Genomic DNA, 17,543 nt, shown 5'->3' with positions numbered 1-17,543 from the left:
CTGTCTTCAGATATGAGGATCAGAGCCCATGAACAAAGTGTCTAAATCTGGAGTGAAATCTGAAACTTTAAAGAAATTAACGATTCTTATAACTAAGCGTATTTACTTTAAGCAAGACTATGACGTCTCCTTCTCCATATTTTACACCATTTTTTTTTTCGTTGATGAAGATACTGGTAATGCACCTTCATCAACGCCATTGGTGATCTGTCCCATTACCAATGAGCTTGCTATAGCTTGCCAAGCCAGCTGTTCTTTATCAACCATTTCGTTTGAGTACTCAAGTCACTTGGCGAGCTCTCTACAAGCTGCTTGGTCATGGAAGACACCCCTGTTTCACCATTCTCTTACCTTTCCATCTGCTTTATTTGTCTTTTTCCTGAAATATTTGTAATGACTTTGTTGCTCAACTTTGAGTGGTATTCTTCAGTTTGTTTGTTTTTGCATGCCATGGCGATACAGTCGACAGAGGTGTAATTGACGTTTCTCATCACAGCGGTTGTCGTTTTTGAAAATGAAAGTTTAAATTAACATTCAAGACAATGTTCAGGTGGTAAATTAAACGAAGTATTCTCGATATTTACACACGAAAATACAAATATTAACTTGTGTTCTGTTGTCTTAGTTAAATCTGATGAAAGTTTAAAATGTAAGACAAGAGAAGAACCTTAATACTAAGAGTAGTTACCACCTTGGAGAGTTCCAGTTCCATGATAGCAGGTACACAGGGTGCCAGCCACAGTACAAGTCTTATCCCTCAAGGGAAGCCCATGTTACAATCTCTTTAAAATGGTATGTGCTGTTTGAACCGTGGATGTTTGAACCTGTTTGAACATACCCCATTTCCTTTAGTCCTGTACCAATGCCGGCAGATTGGACGTTCAGTTTTACATCTATCTGAGGGACGGCAAACACTGCCGATGAAACTGTAGGGGTTAAACCCTCCCTTCCTCAAGTCTTCTTCTTTAGTCTTCATGAGATTATAAGGAGGTAAACTAACCCTTCCTCTCAAGTCCCCCTCTCACTTATATACCCCCATGAGGCGTCAGGGGGTAAAGCTAGATTTTAGGTGAACAGAAACCTAACCTCCCCCTTGCCCCCCCCTTTCCCCCCTCATGTCTCCCGAACCAAACGCAAGTTGAGAACACCCACTTCCCCTGTCGCTGGCATGCATTGTCACTCTGCTAAACACAGTCCCACATGCCTGTGGTGTGGCCCTGCGGTGTTGTGCGGTGCCTCGGTGTCATTTGGTTCGCCCGCTGAAAATGTGAATTTTAATAATTTTTTTTCCCACAAGATTGCATTGTTTCACCTTATTGTGTGATCTGCTTCCATTAAATTCTGTATGTTCTGATCTGCTCCGATCTGATCCCGCTCCACTCCGCTCTTTCTCTTTCTCTTTCCCTCTCCTCCCCCATCCCTTAGTATTCCCATCAGCGAAGGTATTTGCTTGTGGTAAATAAATAACCACAAAAGCAATTCCAAGAACCCAGCTGTCTCACCCAGCGCAATGGTCAATGGGCTAATAAGACCTATTTTTACTCACTATGACTATTCCCTGTGACATTTTGACCCAATTATTAATTAGTCTTCTCCATATTCTAATAATATTGGTTTTTTTGAAATTTGATGGTTTAAAAAAAAGAAAGAAGTGTACACACACACACCGAGTCTGATCCTGAACACATATCTCACCCCAAGAAACATAATCAAAGCCATTAACCAAACAGCAATACCAGTATTCCAATACAGTTGGAGTAATAAACTGGCCTCAAATGGAAATCAAGAAACTAGATATCAAAAGAAGGAAACTCCTATCACCAAAATGTTCTACAAAAATCAGTACATCCCGAGAATGTACCTGCCGAGGAAAGAACGAGGTGGTGGCCTGATGGAACTCAGTCAAGTGCACAGAGTGACGACTGTAGGATTAGCAGAGTACATGAAAAGTTCAACAGACTACCGAATGCAATTTGTACACAAGCATGCACACACAACAAGCCAGCAAAGGTATCTCTCACTCACCTTGCAAAAAAAACTTCCAAAAACAGGTGCGAATAGAGGTTGTCACACACCAAACCAGAACAGCAAAAATACAGCACCAATGATTGCAAAAAAGAGAAAATAAAAATACAAGATGAAATACCAACAGATATATAGCGACAACTGGGAGAAAGACAAAAGAGCAGGGAAATAGATATTTGAAAAAAAAAAAAGAGTTGGACAGATTGGGGATAGACAAAGAAGAGGTCAGCTCAATTGGGATGGAGAACGAATCATAATAAATGCCCAGGACATCACACGAAGGACACTACATGAAGGGCTTGAAGATAATATACCCGAGCGGGTTTGACGGTCAGCTCAGATACAAAACTTGATGTAGCCGAGTGTTAATCAACCTTAGCAACTATGAAAAGTGAAAACAGAATTTAAATTGAACTTAAAATAACCGCGCGAAGCCGTGTGGAAGTCAACGGACCTCGTGTTGCCCAATAAACAGTGCCAGACGACAGAGGTAACGAGAAACTAGTCGGTCTAATTAAATCTTCTTAATAATCCCGATGAATCCCATTATGGATTATAGCCGTCCGATGCTTCCATATAGGCTATTCAACCAATCGGTCATTTTGCACTTGATGACCCTGTAACCTTGACCCTGAAGTGAAAATGCGAAAAAGGGCTCAGACGATGTATAGAGAGCAACTAGTATTCTCATTGTGTCAAGATAGAACTCAATCGGCCCTAACAACCTAACCCTAACAAATGATATTTTGAGTCCTGGGAGGACTCGGTTCCACCTCCTGAAATCCGCAAATGGAGATAATAGCCGACACACGCACACACACCTCCCGGCTGCGCAGGCGGAGTGGCTAAATATATCATGAAAACTAGAACACAACAGCATCTTGAAATTAATAAAACAGTAATATTCTTGATTTTTTTCTTCAAATTACAAAAGTACCATGGTACATTGAGGGTTTTGTCACGGCACACCAATTACAAAGCACTGCCACAGACCACAGTAAGAGAATGAGTGGACTTTCCATCCATCCATGGGGACCATACTCTGTGCAGAGCGTCGGTGCTGCCTAAGCAGTCTCCTGGGCTATTGGGCACAATCCTGGACGGGTCACCACCCTGACACAGGATACAAGCAAGCTGGTACTCATTTTGCCGACCTCAGGATGACAGGCAGAGTCAACCCCACCTGGTATTAATTCAACAGCCGAGTGTGATTTGAATTCAAGATCCTAGAATCCCAAGCCCACAACCCTAACCATTAAGCCAACACCAGGCAGAGTGGACTTTCAGGTTCCTGATTATCCAACAATTCTCATTCAGATCAGGCAAAATATTTGAATTAATTAAACACTTTCTCCTCCAGTTCCATCTTGTTGACCTCAGTTGATAGCTGCATTTTATAATGTAAAATTAAAATCAAGATGTATGGCAAAAAATAGGGCCTGAAAAAAAAAAAGAAGACATTCCAAAGAAGGACAACGCAACAACAGCTCAGGTGTGCTCTCAGGTGCACGTATTGAGTGGTGTCGGAAGTTTCTATTCGGCAAAAGGTTGCATGGGTCATTGGGTTAAAATTCAAACTCCACCTGCCACCCATGTAGAGTATTTATTCTCTAATGCAGGGGAAAGATGAGAATGGTTCGTGGCCACCTTGTCACACCGTTGTCTCCTCTGGATATCCAAGAAGTCAGTTATTTGACCTGTCTGCACCAGGGACAGAAAAGACTCAAGACTCGAACGTACAAACTAAGCACAACTTACTTTCACTGTAGGTCGAAAAATCCACAGAATTTGTTCCGCAAATTGTCTCTGACGCATTCCGAACCGCAGCCAGGCAGCCTTACAACCCACACAAATCACACGTTTCGATAGTGCTTCAAATCTGACGTCATCGATTGTTCTTATCATGTAAATTACTATCAAACATCTCCATGCACACGAAAAAAAAAATCTACTGCAGTTTGTAAATCACCGACAGGGCAAAGGGAATTGGCAGAGGCAGCTTTCCCTCCGCTTTTGTTATGATTTATTTGTTTCAGCGAATTATTCATCCATTTATTACGTACGCAAATGTAGTGGACACCTCCCGGCGGTTGCGGCTCAGTTCTCCAGGGAAAAAATCCTCGGAGTTTAGAAGGCAAAATAAATTAGAGGATTAGAATGAGTAAAGCAAACTACAAGTTCAAGAGAGGATTGGAAAATGTTTTCAGTGGCTTCAAAGCAATGCATCCCCACTCAAAGGCAGGATGGCCGAGAGGTACGTACACTTGCTCTAAGCAGTCTATCCTGGGTTCGAAACTCAACCCCAGCTGTAAACTGTCATCCAGGTATTTCACATTGCCCGGCAACACCAGGTACCTTTACGAGTCTATAATAGTGTGTGTGTGTGTGTGTGTGTGTGTGTGTGTGTGTGTGTGTGTGTGTGTGTGTGTGTGTGTGTGTGTGTGTGTGTGTGTGTGTGTGTCCTCTAACTCCAAAACCTGAAACTTAGTGGCCCGAAACTTTGCATGCATACCATGGGAGTGCACAATTGAAAACTGGGTACTGTACAGTAAACCCTCGCCGTCCGCTGGGGTTACGTTCCTCTAAACTTATGTGAATGGCAAACAGTTTATAACGTGCAAATCAATGAGATACGTTCCAGCCTCCCCAAATAAGTTTAAAAATCATTAATAAATTAAAAACAAAAAGACATTTGATTGAAAAACAAGAACACAGTAAAATAAGATAAAATAAGTAACATTTACCATCAAAAAGAAGGCTTTTCTGCTTGGAGTACTGTTGGTGGGTAGCTCTGGTCAGTTCTGCTTGAACATAGTCATGGCATGGAGGTAGCTGATCGATCTCCCAAGAACAACCCACAAATCCCTCACATCTATTATGATGTGCTCTTGCCTTTGTAGAGTCAGGACCTTGTAGTCTTCCATATTATGTGTTTTGTTGGGTGTAGTGGTCTGGCAGAGGTTGCAGGTGTTGTCAGTGGCATCCCCGATAATCGCTGATGAACTTGTAGGTGGAGATGGTGGAAATTAGTGGGAGGTGGATGGGGTGCCAGTGGAGGTCGATGGTTCCTTCAATAATCAAGTTATTTTTGACTGTTTTTCTTTGCTTTTAAAGTTTTTATCGATTTCTTTATCGGCTGATCTATGCCTCTACCAAAAGCAATGCTCCTTTCCATGTTGGTGTCAATCTGAATGGCCTTTTGCTTCAAATCTTCTCCAATTTTTAGAAGTTCTGAAATTATTTTGGCTGACATTTGTGGCTCCTTTGGCTGATTTTCTTTTTCTTTTTTTCCCCTCCCCGTGGGACTTGATCAGCTCCTCAACTTCTTCTGCAGCAAGGTTTTCAAATCATTCTCCCCCTCATTGTTTGGCCAAATCAACAATCCTCTGTACTTCACCCTCTGCAGGAGGAAAGCCACGGAAGTCATTAACTTCCTCAGGCCACACTTTACGCCAACAGGCATTCAATGTTGAGTCTCTAACTTAATCCCACGAGTCCTTTATGATGTCAATGGTTGTTAAGATGTCAAATTTCTACCAGCATTCCCTGATATTGGTTTTGGGGTCATTTTCCATGGCCTGAACTATGTGATCAAAGCTCCTGGTGTAGTACGTTTTGAATGTAGCTATGACACCGTGATCCATGGGTTGGAGGATTGATGTAGTGTTTGGGGGGGGGAGAAAGGACTCCTTCAATATCAGGGTGTCTCTCAGCCAAAGTTGCAGGGTGTCCTGGAGCATTATCCCCAAGAATTAACACTTTAAAAGAAAAACTTCAGTCCCTCAGATAATTTCTGACTTTGTGCACAAAACAGTTTTCAAACCAATCTTCAAACAGCTTGGCTGTCACCCAGGCCCTTTTGTTCGATCTCCAAAACACAGGCAGCCAAGATTTATTTATCCCTTTCAATGCAAGGGGATTTCAGGACTTGTAAACAAGCATTGCCTTGCACTTATAGCCTGTCACATTGCCACACAATAGAAGGGTTAACCTGTCTTTGACAGCCTTGAAGCCAGGAGTAATTTTTTCATTTTTTGAGATAAAAGTCCTTTTGAACATCTTCTTCCAGAAGAGCCGTCTCATCAGCGTTGGACACCTGCTGCGGCAGGTAGCCCTTCTCTTCTACAAGTGCATTTCACTCATCAGGGAATGCAGCTGCTGCTTCATTATCAGCTGATGCCGACTCACCCATAATCTTCAGATTATGCAGATTAAGACGTTTTAAAAAAAAAAAAAAAAACGTTCAAACCGTCCACTGCTTGCTGTTAATGCACTGCTGTCTTGAGCTTCGTCTTCATCACCCACTGCTTCTTGTTTGAAGCCATCATGAATTGAGGGCCTTATGTTGAGTGCAAGGGCCACGAGTAGGCATGTTTTTTTTTTTGAATGTTCATCTTCCAACCATACATTCAATAGTTTTTCCATTTTTTTCAATGTATGGATCTCTCCAAATTAATGATGCTCCTTTAGAGGCAATATTTCCACCAGAACTGACACTCGCCCTAATCTTATCGTTACATTGACGAATGTAATGAATAGTGGACTCATTGACGTTTTAGTCTTTCGCCAACACAGTAACATGTGCACCACTCTCAAGTCGATCTAATAGTTTCACTTTTTCCACAAATGTCATCACTTTCTTCACTTTTTTATTCTACTCTTCAGCAGATGCACCACTTGATGGATGTTTTGGACCCATGATTAAATAAATAGGACACAAAGTTTAATCACAATAAAATACCGCACCTCACCAACCGTCAAGCAGCCAGAAGACAATGATGCGGCGGTGCGGCAGATTCCGGAAGACGCGGCGGTGCGGCAGATTCCGGAAGACGCGGCGGTGCGGCAGATTCCGGAAGATGCTGCGGTGCGGCAGATTCCGGAAGACGCGGCGGTGCGGCAGATTCCGGAAGACGCGGCGGTGCGGAAGATTCCGGCAGACGCGGCGGTGCGGAAGATTCCGGAAGACGCGGCGGTGCAGAGAACTCCGGAAGGCGTACAATGTAAATTTTCAAATTGTTATATTTTCCGGCTATACGGTACAATTATGATTTAACACGTAATGTTAAATGAATGAAAATATTGTTATCCAAGCATTAAAGTTAAAAAAAATTATGAAAAGCTAAGTAGTTCGAGATAAGAGGAGATCATTTTTTTAAGCGGACACACGGGAGTATCAGCGTGGATGGAAAGAGTATCTTAAAGGTTAGCACAGATACGCAAAATCGCGGACGGCGAGGGTTGACTGTATGTATATACAATATATATATATATATATATATATATATATATATATATATATATATATATATATATATATATATATATATATATATATCCTCTTCTTCTTTTGGCTGCTCCCTTTAGGGGTCGCCACAGCGGATCATCCGTATGATCCGCATAGTGATTTGGCACATGTTTTACGCCGGATGCCCTTCCTGACGCAACCCTGGTCGCTTCTTACAACACAGGGAAATGGTACACCTATTCTAACCGGGGTATACACCGGCCCAGTACACTGGTACTCATTTCGCCGACCTCAGAAGGATAACAGGCTGAGTCAACCCCCTGGTGTATTAATTCATTGGCCCAATGGGGCTTGAACTCAGGACCTTTCGGATCCCAAGCCGCTGCCCTAACCACTGCGCCAACACCAGGCTCATATATATATATATATATATATATATATATATATATATATATATATATATATATATATATATATATATATATATATATATATATATATATATATATATATATATATATATATATATATATAAATATATATATATATATATATATATATATATATATATATATATGTATGTATATATATATATATATATATATATATATATATATATATATATATATAGTGTTGTGGTTACCAAATTCGCAAACCACCATTCAGGTCCCTTAGGTGAGGTATCTCGGCAAGTATATGTGTAGTTAGGCCCAAACCCGTTGTCTAGTGGGAATACATGTCATTTATGCGTGCTGCGACTCTTCAGGATAGCCGTTTTTCTTTTGCTATCTTTATTTTGGACCAACCGCCATGATTACCACCACAACCACAACATCAACCACCAACCACAACGCCGCTTCACCACAACCGCCACGACCTTCCCGTCACACCTCGCAACCGTAGCATCGCCACCGTTCTTGCCCCGCTGTGGGTTCCGGTGTTGGACTCGTGCAGGGCGCGCGTCGAACAGCGTGTACAAAATCACGGATTTTGTGCTTCAAAAACGGATCAAAAACGACACACGCCCACTTTTTGCCGTCCAATCGGTGAGCGAGGGGCGATTTGGCCCCGCCTCCAGGACGATCGATATATGCAAATTTGTGGATCAAAAAGCCTTCACGCCCACTTTTTCTCGGGCCAATGGGGAGCGAGGTGAAAGGTCAAAGGGAGGGGGTCAAAGGCGAAGCTACGGGGGGGATAAAAGGACCGTGTTCGTCAGTCCAGAGGCGGAGAGGTGGAGAGTCGGAGAGTCCAGAGGTGGAGAGTCGGAGAGTCCAGAGGCGGAGAGTAGGAGAGTCGGAAGCAGAGGGTCAAGACTTCGCGGGCGGTGGAGCTGCTCGTCGTGTGCGTTGGAGTCGGAACGGAGGGGACGAGCTGTGGAAAGGCGGCGACAACAGACGAGGGGGTGCTCGCGTCGTGCAGGGAGCTGCACCCGAGGGAGGCCGACAGCGCGACCTGGCCGAGGTGGAGACGCACACCAGGGATAATAAAGATCCTCTATACCCCGAGCATCAGCAACCCCCTCCTGTTTCCCCCCGCGCTGAGATAGTGCGACCAAGGGGGCCCCTTTCCCACCCCCTACCAGACACTGCCCGCGAGGCCCGCGGGGTTGGGGCGCCATCGCCGCTCCGCGTCTCATCACCAGACGGGTAGGCGCGACCCGGTCTCGGCCTCAGGCCCGCCTCATCCTTGAGGGTATTCTTTCCTTGGTTTTGGGTATGTGTTGTCGGCGCCGTCTGTGAAGTAGAATTGTATAAGTGTTGCCGTGTGCTCGGTAGTCGGTATTAGCTCTGCATTGTGTTTTCACTTTTACATTTGCTTGTTGTGTAAATTGCATTGTGTCTTTTCTGTGTGCATTTGGTGGAATTGTATATGTGTGCTCCCGTGTGCCGCGAATAAATGTGCTTTGTGTTGAACTGTTTCCCGCTTCGCTTCGTCATTTCCTTCATTGAATCCTCATCTTGCTTCACGTAAAGGGTTGGTAGTGGGCTGAATACGCCCGATAATTAATCGAACCGTCGAGGTCGACGATAACACCGCTCGGTTATCCCGATAGTACGGAACGGGTCGCTTAAGTGGCCCGTGTCCGAAGTCGACCTGCGGCGAGGTGCGATCGCCCGGTCTACCCTCCGCGTGGGTACTTAGGTAGGTCGAATTTGGCGAGCAACCCTATCCCACGCGGGGGCTGATTGGCTCGATCGCGGTGAGACCGAAAGGTCCACCCGTGACTGGTTCCCGGCGTTAGTCCGAGAGGGTCACGACTGGATTGTCCGTCCGGTGGGCGACGTGCCGCGATTCGAGTTACTTGGCCGTCAGCACGCCGGCGGGCGCGAATACCGCAACAATATATATATATATATATATATATATATATATATATATATATATATATATATATATATATATATATATATTCCAGAACACTGGTGTTGTTCGCACACACTGAGCAGCCATGGCAGTAAAACGATGCACGCCTAACGGGATGACATCAGTCATGGCACTCGTCATCACACACTGATGTTATTATCCAAACGTGTTGAGAGGGGGCGCTACCTCCCCAACCCGAAGCATTTAATCTACCATATAAAACACAATGTGTGTTTGTGTATTTACTTGTGTGATTTCTGTCCCTCTTCAAAAGGACGATTTAAGAAGGGATTTAAAGGCCAACCTTTTAACACCATTGTGTGTTCACTACGGTCTATTTTTTTCAGGATAAAAAAACTCGAAAAATATTTTCCATTTAAGAGTAATTACGTCTCTTCTTTTGGAAACGTAGACGGTGACTTGCAACCGAGCCTCAATGGTGGTGTACAGAAGTGTTAAAAAAAAAATACAAGGCACAGTGAGGTGAGATTCGCTGCACGTGATGTGTAACACGTGCAGAGTAAAATGAGTGTTCATTTACTTACGTGTGATGTCTAATAAATAAAGAAGATATGAGCACACCTGACGCTAGGCCGAGGCTTCAGGCTGTGGCACGCTCACAAAGCTGTACCCTGAAAATGGAACATTCCAGAAGATAAAGAAAATAGCGTGACACTTGTACATGTAGTTTTTTAAAAATAACGCTTTTGTCTTGCTCACAAAACATAATCTTCCAGTCTGAATATTTCGAATAAAATAATTCCAACCCGTCATTTTTGACGGGCTTTTATACTAGTTACACAATAACCCGTATAGGAAAGGCGTTATTCGTAACGTACATTACGGAAATAACTATTCTAAGAGTCTGCGTGCTGTGTGTGTGTTTCAATTTCACAATACGGTTTACAAAACCGCAACGGTATGTTTTAAATTTCAACCTGATAGGACACATGGTCTGACAGTCAGAATTATTTAATATTTTGAACCTGGGTTCAGGGTTCCAAATCAAACTCGGTACAAGTATCATAATTATGTAATAATATGGGCGGAGGCATATCTGGCGATGTCGAAGGGTGCCCTTCCAGTTTTCTTCATTTCAATACGACATTATACTGCTCTCCATGTTCACATCAATTCAATAATAAACACGATAATCATTATGCTGAGCTCAGGGATATGGAAAGTCCAAGAATGCGGGATATTGATATAAGGGAGGTGGGTGTAAAGAATGGAAATAAAAACACTACCTAAAGCCCTCGCAACGCAAATTGTCCAATAAACCCACAACACTTAAGGGAAGGGCTATCTAAAACAAATACGAATGAAATAACTGTCTTGGGACCTGCTATTATGTTGTATGCCATTGCTTCAGGGGAGTGCCGGTTTCGCATAACCGCAAAAATTGTCACCGAACCGGGTTTCAGGATCCACTACAAACAGGAGTGCTGAGGTACCTCCCGAATTACTGGATCTGAGGCCACCGAACAAGGAAAACTCTGGCGGGTTACTAATTAACCGTGAACACCAATTAGTTGACCACGTGGCCCAGGGTCCTCTGTCCAATTACTGTTTACCTGGGGGGGGGGGTGAGGGAGGGGTCACCTGGTTTTCTAGCCAGGGGAACAAGCCCTCGATTATGCACTGATCTTATGTTATCTTCAGGTCTTAATGGGATGCAGCCGAGTGAAACTACCAGTGCACACCGGACATAAGAAGAGTCAATTAGTTGGGGAATTAAAATCTCCAAGGTTAACACTAGGTGCAGATGGTGCTTGACAAATGAAGGGAAAGACACATCAAGCAGATCAGAAAGCATAATTCAACAAGCAGGGGATTTATTTACAATAGAGGGCCGTCGTGGGGAGCATACGGTATTTCAAAACAAGCAAAATGCACAAGGGATTTTGATAAACCAACAACACAGGGAGAGGGAGAGGGAGAGAGCACAACTATCCCAATCAATCTAGCTTATACACTTTACTAAACTTAAACACATTACATTACAAGGATGCCGTCAGACTCGTCGTCCACGGAAGGGTAGATCAAGGGAGAGATCCAAAAGTGGAAGGGAGGGGGGTGGGAAGGCAGAGGTGTGTCCGTGATGTTCTGATGCAGACTGCTGGGGAGACCACGCAGCTGTTCTCTCCCGGCGATAACGACCCCTCGTCAGGCAGCTAAACTATCTTTCATAGGCCACGCGGCGAGACAGCGCGACCGGTCTGGAACATTCGCTCGCGGCGTGCCTCCATTGGCCCTCCCCTGCCACAGTGTGACGTCACGGGGCACAGCTGCCGAGTTGCACGTAACCGCGCAGCGTGTTGGCAGCACTAAACGTTCGCGATTACTGCACCAATACCGGTTCTGAATATTGGTGCAACCGTGGTGAGCAAGGGAGAACAGAAGGGATAAAAGGACTAGAGGATTGAACCACGTGTGAAACCCACAACGCATATTCCCTTTGTATCCCATTAGACACAAGGGAGGACCCGATCTGTATTACAAGTAATAATGAAATAACTATCTCGAACAGCAATATTGTTGTGGTGCCGGGTTCGGGGGCGGGGAACGACCGCGAGATGGAGCAGTTGGACTGTCTCCCACAAAACACCCGGAATTGAAGGTCGTCACTCCGGATAACTCCGAAGTCGATGGGTCGCTTAATGGACCGTGGACGCCAATATTTCGACCGCGCGGTTAGCGTCTTTTTGTCCGATTCCAATTTACCTATTTAGCCGCGCGGTCTAGCTACCGGGGAAGACACACCCTCGGCCAGCTTTGTCCGAACCGAGTCGCTGTTACCGACTCGGATCTGGTGTAACCGAGCGGGAATTACCAAAGCCGCGCCGGTCTAAATAACGATCTACGGCACAATCAGCCTCACAATAACTCAAACCCAAACCATGCTAGGCCAATGAGAGAAAGCACAGAAAACGAGCTGGTACATTTTATACGGGGTTTATTCACAATAATCAGGAAGGGAGACAGAGAGCAGAGTTAATCCGAGCAAATTACAATGTACAATAAGCAAGGCACTTATGCAATTCTACTTATAAGACTGGCCACAGACAGACATACACACCCAAGAAGAAATGGAGCCAACTGACCTTTATGTGGACCCTCCAGCCACGGAGGATAGGCAAGCTGGGGGTTAGAGTTTGGTCGGGTACCTGGCCGCCCGCACTTGTGAGCTCAGAGTCCATTAAAGGGATCGGGGTCCCCAGCTCGAGCGCTCCACACGAACCACAATCCAACGAGCGCACACAAACCACCATGGTGGGACTCGAACCCACAGCCAGAATCCAGCGAGCAACCAGGATCCTATAGACGACCAGCTACCAACGAACGACGACGACGACCAGGGAACGAAGACGGGAACCAAGATGACCAAGGTGTGACCGAAAAAGGACCCCCTCTCTTTGAGCGCCTCTCGATTCTTTTTATCCCCCATGCGGGGTGGAGGGATCCGTTTCTCTGGTAACTAGCCTCCGGATTGGACGGGGGTTTTTGGGTGTCGTGGTGGCCAGCCGTGATTGGAGGAGGGGCGTCTCGGTGCTCCTCCCCCGAGAGAGGCTCTTTTGCCTTCCCAGTGTCGACAGGGGAGACATTCTTTTTTGATGGGGCGGAGTCAGAGCTCCGAGGAGAGGGGCTCCGCCCACGTCCGTAGTCAGAAACACGCGTTATGGTGCCGTGGTGTGAAGTGAAGCGCTTGTTCGCCCACAGAGTGGGAGGAGGAGTGAAGTGAGGGTTTTGTTGGAGTTTGCAGATTTAAAGATGTTAAAAATCTGACTATAACAGAAACCTGCAGCGCACACATGAAATTAACCCATTAAACATAGGTAACGGATTCTAACTATCCACATATACTTATCGAAATAACTGAACTATGGGACTGCTGACTGTCTGTGTGCATAAGGATTCCAAATTCGTAACAATATGTTGGGTGCTGTTACCTTGGGAGGTGACGGTTTTGCAGAACAGCAACAATATGCATCAACCTGTGATGGTCTGAGTCAGTAATTTTAGGCTAAAAAAATCACATGAACCAGTCTGTGCCGTGTTGATATCCATTAATAATTAATCGATTGAAATGTCTTGGATTAAAGAAATGCAATAGTTGGTAATTATGATGCTGGTCCCGCTGTGATTGTTGGAATGAAATAATTATTTTTATTTATTTATTTCGACACATTATAGCACCTGACGTGTTATCATCAATTACATGATAAAACACTATAATCATGCTGATCTCAGGGATATGAGATGATCAAGTACGCTGGGTATTGGGGAGGTGGGTGTGAGGGGTGGGGAGGTGGGTGTGAGGGGTGGGGAGGTGGGTGTGAGGGGTGGGGAGGTTGGTGTGAGGAGGTGGGGAGGTGGGTGTGAGGGGTGGGGAGGTTGGTGTGAGGGGTGGGGAGGTGGGTGTGAGGAGGTGGGGAGGTGGGTGTGAGGAGGTGGGGAGGTGGGTGTGAGGGGTGACGAGGTGGGGAGGTGGGTGTGAGGTGAGTGTGATGAGGTGGGTGTGACGAGGTGGGAGGTGGGTTTGATGAGGTGGGGAGGTGGGTGTGAGGGGTGGGAGGTGGGTGTGAGGAGGTGGGGGTGAGGAGGTGGGGAGGTGGGTGTGAGGGGTGGGGAGGTGGGTGTGAGGGGTGGGGAGGTGGGTGTGAGGGGTGGGGAGGTGGGTGTGAGGGGTGGGGAGGTGGGTGTGAGGGGTGGGGAGGTGGGTGTGAGGGGTGACGAGGTGGGGAGGTGGGTGTGAGGGGTGACGAGGTGGGGAGGTGGGTGTGAGGGGTGACGAGGTGGGGAGGTGGGTGTGAGGGGTGACGAGGTGGGGAGGTGGGTGTGAGGGGTGACGAGGTGGGGAGGTGGGTGTGAGGGGTGGTGAGGTGAATGTGAGGGATGGCGAGGTGGGTGTGAGGGGTGGCGAGGTGGGTGTGAGGGGTGGCGAGGTGGGTGTGAGGGGTGGCGAGGTGGGTGTGAGGGGTGGCGAGGTGGGTGTGAGGGGTGGCGAGGTGGGTGTGAGGGGTGGCGAGGTGGGTGTGAGGGGTGGCGAGGTGGGTGTGAGGGGTGGCGAGGTGGGTGTGAGGGGTGGCGAGGTGGGTGTGAGGGGTGGCGAGGTGGGTGTGAGGGGTGGTGAGGGGTGGCGAGGTGGGTGTGAGGGGTGGCGAGGTGGGTGTGAGGGGTGGCGAGGTGGGTGTGAGGGGTTGCGAGGTGGGTGTGAGGAGGGCGAGGTGGGTGTGAGGAGGCGCGAGGTGGGTGTGAGGAGGGGCGGGGTGGGTGTGAGGAGGGGCGAGGTGGGTGTGAGGAGGGGCGAGGTGGGTGTGAGGAGGGGCGAGGTGGGTGTGAGGAGGGGCGAGGTGGGTGTGAGGAGGGGCGAGGTGGGTGTGAGGAGGGGCGAGGTGGGTGTGAGGGTTTGGAGGTGGGTGTGAGGGTTTGGAGGTGGGCGTGAGGGTTTGGAGGTGGGCGTGAGGGTTTGGAGGTGGGCGTGAGGGTTTGGAGGTGGGCGTGAGGAGGTGTGGAGGTGGGCGTGAGGAGGTGTGGAGGTGGGCGTGAGGAGGTGTGGAGGTGGGCGTGAGGAGGTGTGGAGGTGGGCGTGAGGAGGTGTGGAGGTGGGGTGAGGAGGTGTGGAGGTGGGTGTGAGGAGGTGTGGAGGTGGGTGTGAGGAGGTGTGGAGGTGGGTGTGAGGAGGTGTGGAGGTGGGTGTGAGGAAGTGTGGAGGTGGGTGTGAGGAAGTGTGGAGGTGGGTGTGAGGATTTGTGGAGGTGGGTGTGAGGAGGGGCGAGGTGGGTGTGAGGAGGGGCGAGGTGGGTGTGAGGAGGGGCGAGGTGGGTGTGAGGAGGGGCGAGGTGGGTGTGAGGAGGGGCGAGGTGGGTGTGAGGAGGGGCGAGGTGGGTGTGAGGAGGTGCGAGGAGGTGGGTGTGAGAAGGTGCGGAGGTGGGTGTGAGAAGGTGCGGAGGTGGGTGTGAGAAGGTGCGGAGGTGGGTGTGAGAAGGTGCGGAGGTGGGTGTGAGGGGTGGGGAGGTGGGTGTGAGGGGTGGGGAGGTGGGTGTGAGGGGTGGGGAGGGAGGGGTGGGGAGGTGGGTGTGGGGTGGTGGGGGTGATGAGGTGGGGGTGATGAGGTGGGGGTGATGAGGTGGGGGTGATGAGGTGGGGTGATGAGGTGGGGTGATGAGGTGGGGTGATGAGGTGGGGTGATGAGGTGGGGTGATGAGGTGGGGTGATGAGGTGGGGTGATGAGGTGGGTGTGAGGGGTGATGAGGTAAGGAGGTGGGTGTGAGAGGTGACGAGGTGGGTGTGAGGGGTGACGAGGTGGGGAGGTGGGTGTGAGGGGTGGCGAGGTGGGTGTGAGGATGTGAGGGGGTGGGGGTGAGGGTGGGAGGGGTGGGGAGGGGTGTGGGGGGGGTGGCGAGGGGGGGGTGAGGGGGGGCGGGGTGGGTGTGAGGAGGTGAGGAGGTGGGTGCGAGGGTGTGAGGGGTGGCGAGGTGGGTGTCAGGTGTGGCGAGGTGGGTGTGAGGGGTGGCGAGCTGCGTGTGAGGCGTGGCGAGGTGGCTGTGAGGGGTGACGAGGTGGGTGTGAGGGGTGGGTGTGAGGGTGTGAGGAGGGGGGTGTGAGAGTGTGGAGATGGGTGTGAGGGGTGACGAGGTGGATGTGAGGGGTGACGAGGTGGGGAGGTGGGTGTGAGGGGTGACGAGGTGGGGAGGTGGGTGTGAGGGGTGGGGAGGTGGGTGTGAGGGGTGGGGAGGTGGGTGTGAGGGGTGGCGAGGTGGGTGTGAGGAATGGCGAGGTGGGTGTGAGGAGTGGCGCGGTGGGTGTGACGGTGTCAGTAGGTGGGTGTGAGGGGCGGCGAGCTGGGCGTGAGGGGTGGCGAGGGGGGTGTGAGGGTGTCAGTAGGTGGGTGTGAGGGGTGGCGAGGTGGGTGTGAGGGGTGGCGAGGTGGGTGTGAGGGGTGGCGAGGTGGGTGTGAGGGGTGGCGAGGTGGGTGTGAGGGGTCGCGAGGTGGGTGTGAGGATGTGAGGAGGTGGGTGTGAGGAGGTGGGTGTGAGGAGGTGGGTGTGAGGGTGTGAGGAGGTGGGTGTGAGGGTGTGAGGAGGTGGATGTGAGGGTGTGGAGATGGGTGTGAGGGTGTGAGGAGGTGGGTGTGAGGGTGTGAGGAGGTGGGTGTGGGGTGGTGTGTGGGGTGGTGGGGGTGATGAGGGGTGATGAGGTGGGGGTGATGAGGTGGGGGTGATGAGGTGGGTGATGAGGTGGGGTGATGAGGTGGGGTGATGAGGTGGGGTGATGAGGTGGGGTGATGAGGTGGGGTGATGAGTGTGGAGGTGGGTGTGAGAGGTGACGAGGTGGATGTGAGGGGTGACGAGGTGGGGAGGTGGGTGTGAGGGGTGACGAGGTGGGGAGGTGGGTGTGAGGGGTGACGAGGTGGGGAAGTGGGTGTGAGGGGTGGGGAGGTGGGTGTGAGGGGTGGCGAGGTGGGTGTGAGGTGGTGAGGTGGGTGTGAGGGTGTCAGTAGGTGGGTGTGAGGGTGTGAGGTGGGTGTGAGGGTGTGAGGGGTGGCGAGGTGGGTGTGAGGGGTGGCGAGGTGGGTGTGAGGGGTGGCGAGGTGGGTGTGAGGGGTGGCGAGGTGGGTGTGAGGGGTGGTGAGGTGGGTGTGAGGGTGTGAGTAGGTGGGTGTGAGTAGGTGGGTGTGAGGGGTGGCGAGGTGGGTGTGAGGAGGTGAGGAGGTGGGTGTGAGGGGTGGGGAGGTGGGTGTGAGGGGTGGGGAGGTGGGTGTGAGGGGTGATGAGGTGGGGAGGTGGGTGTGAGGGGTGATGAGGTGGGGAGGTGCGTGTGAGGAGTGGCGAGGTGGGTGTGAGGGGTGGGGAGGTGGGTGTGAGGAATGGCGAGGTGGGTGTGAGGGGTGGCGAGGTGG

This window comes from Eptatretus burgeri, chromosome 16, assembly GCF_056783735.1.
Source record: "Eptatretus burgeri isolate ZD-2024b chromosome 16, Ebu_testis_v1, whole genome shotgun sequence".
NCBI classification, from domain to species: domain Eukaryota; kingdom Metazoa; phylum Chordata; class Myxini; order Myxiniformes; family Myxinidae; genus Eptatretus; species Eptatretus burgeri.
The sequence above is the reverse complement of the archived record's forward strand: the minus strand, read 5'-3'. Positions refer to the sequence as shown.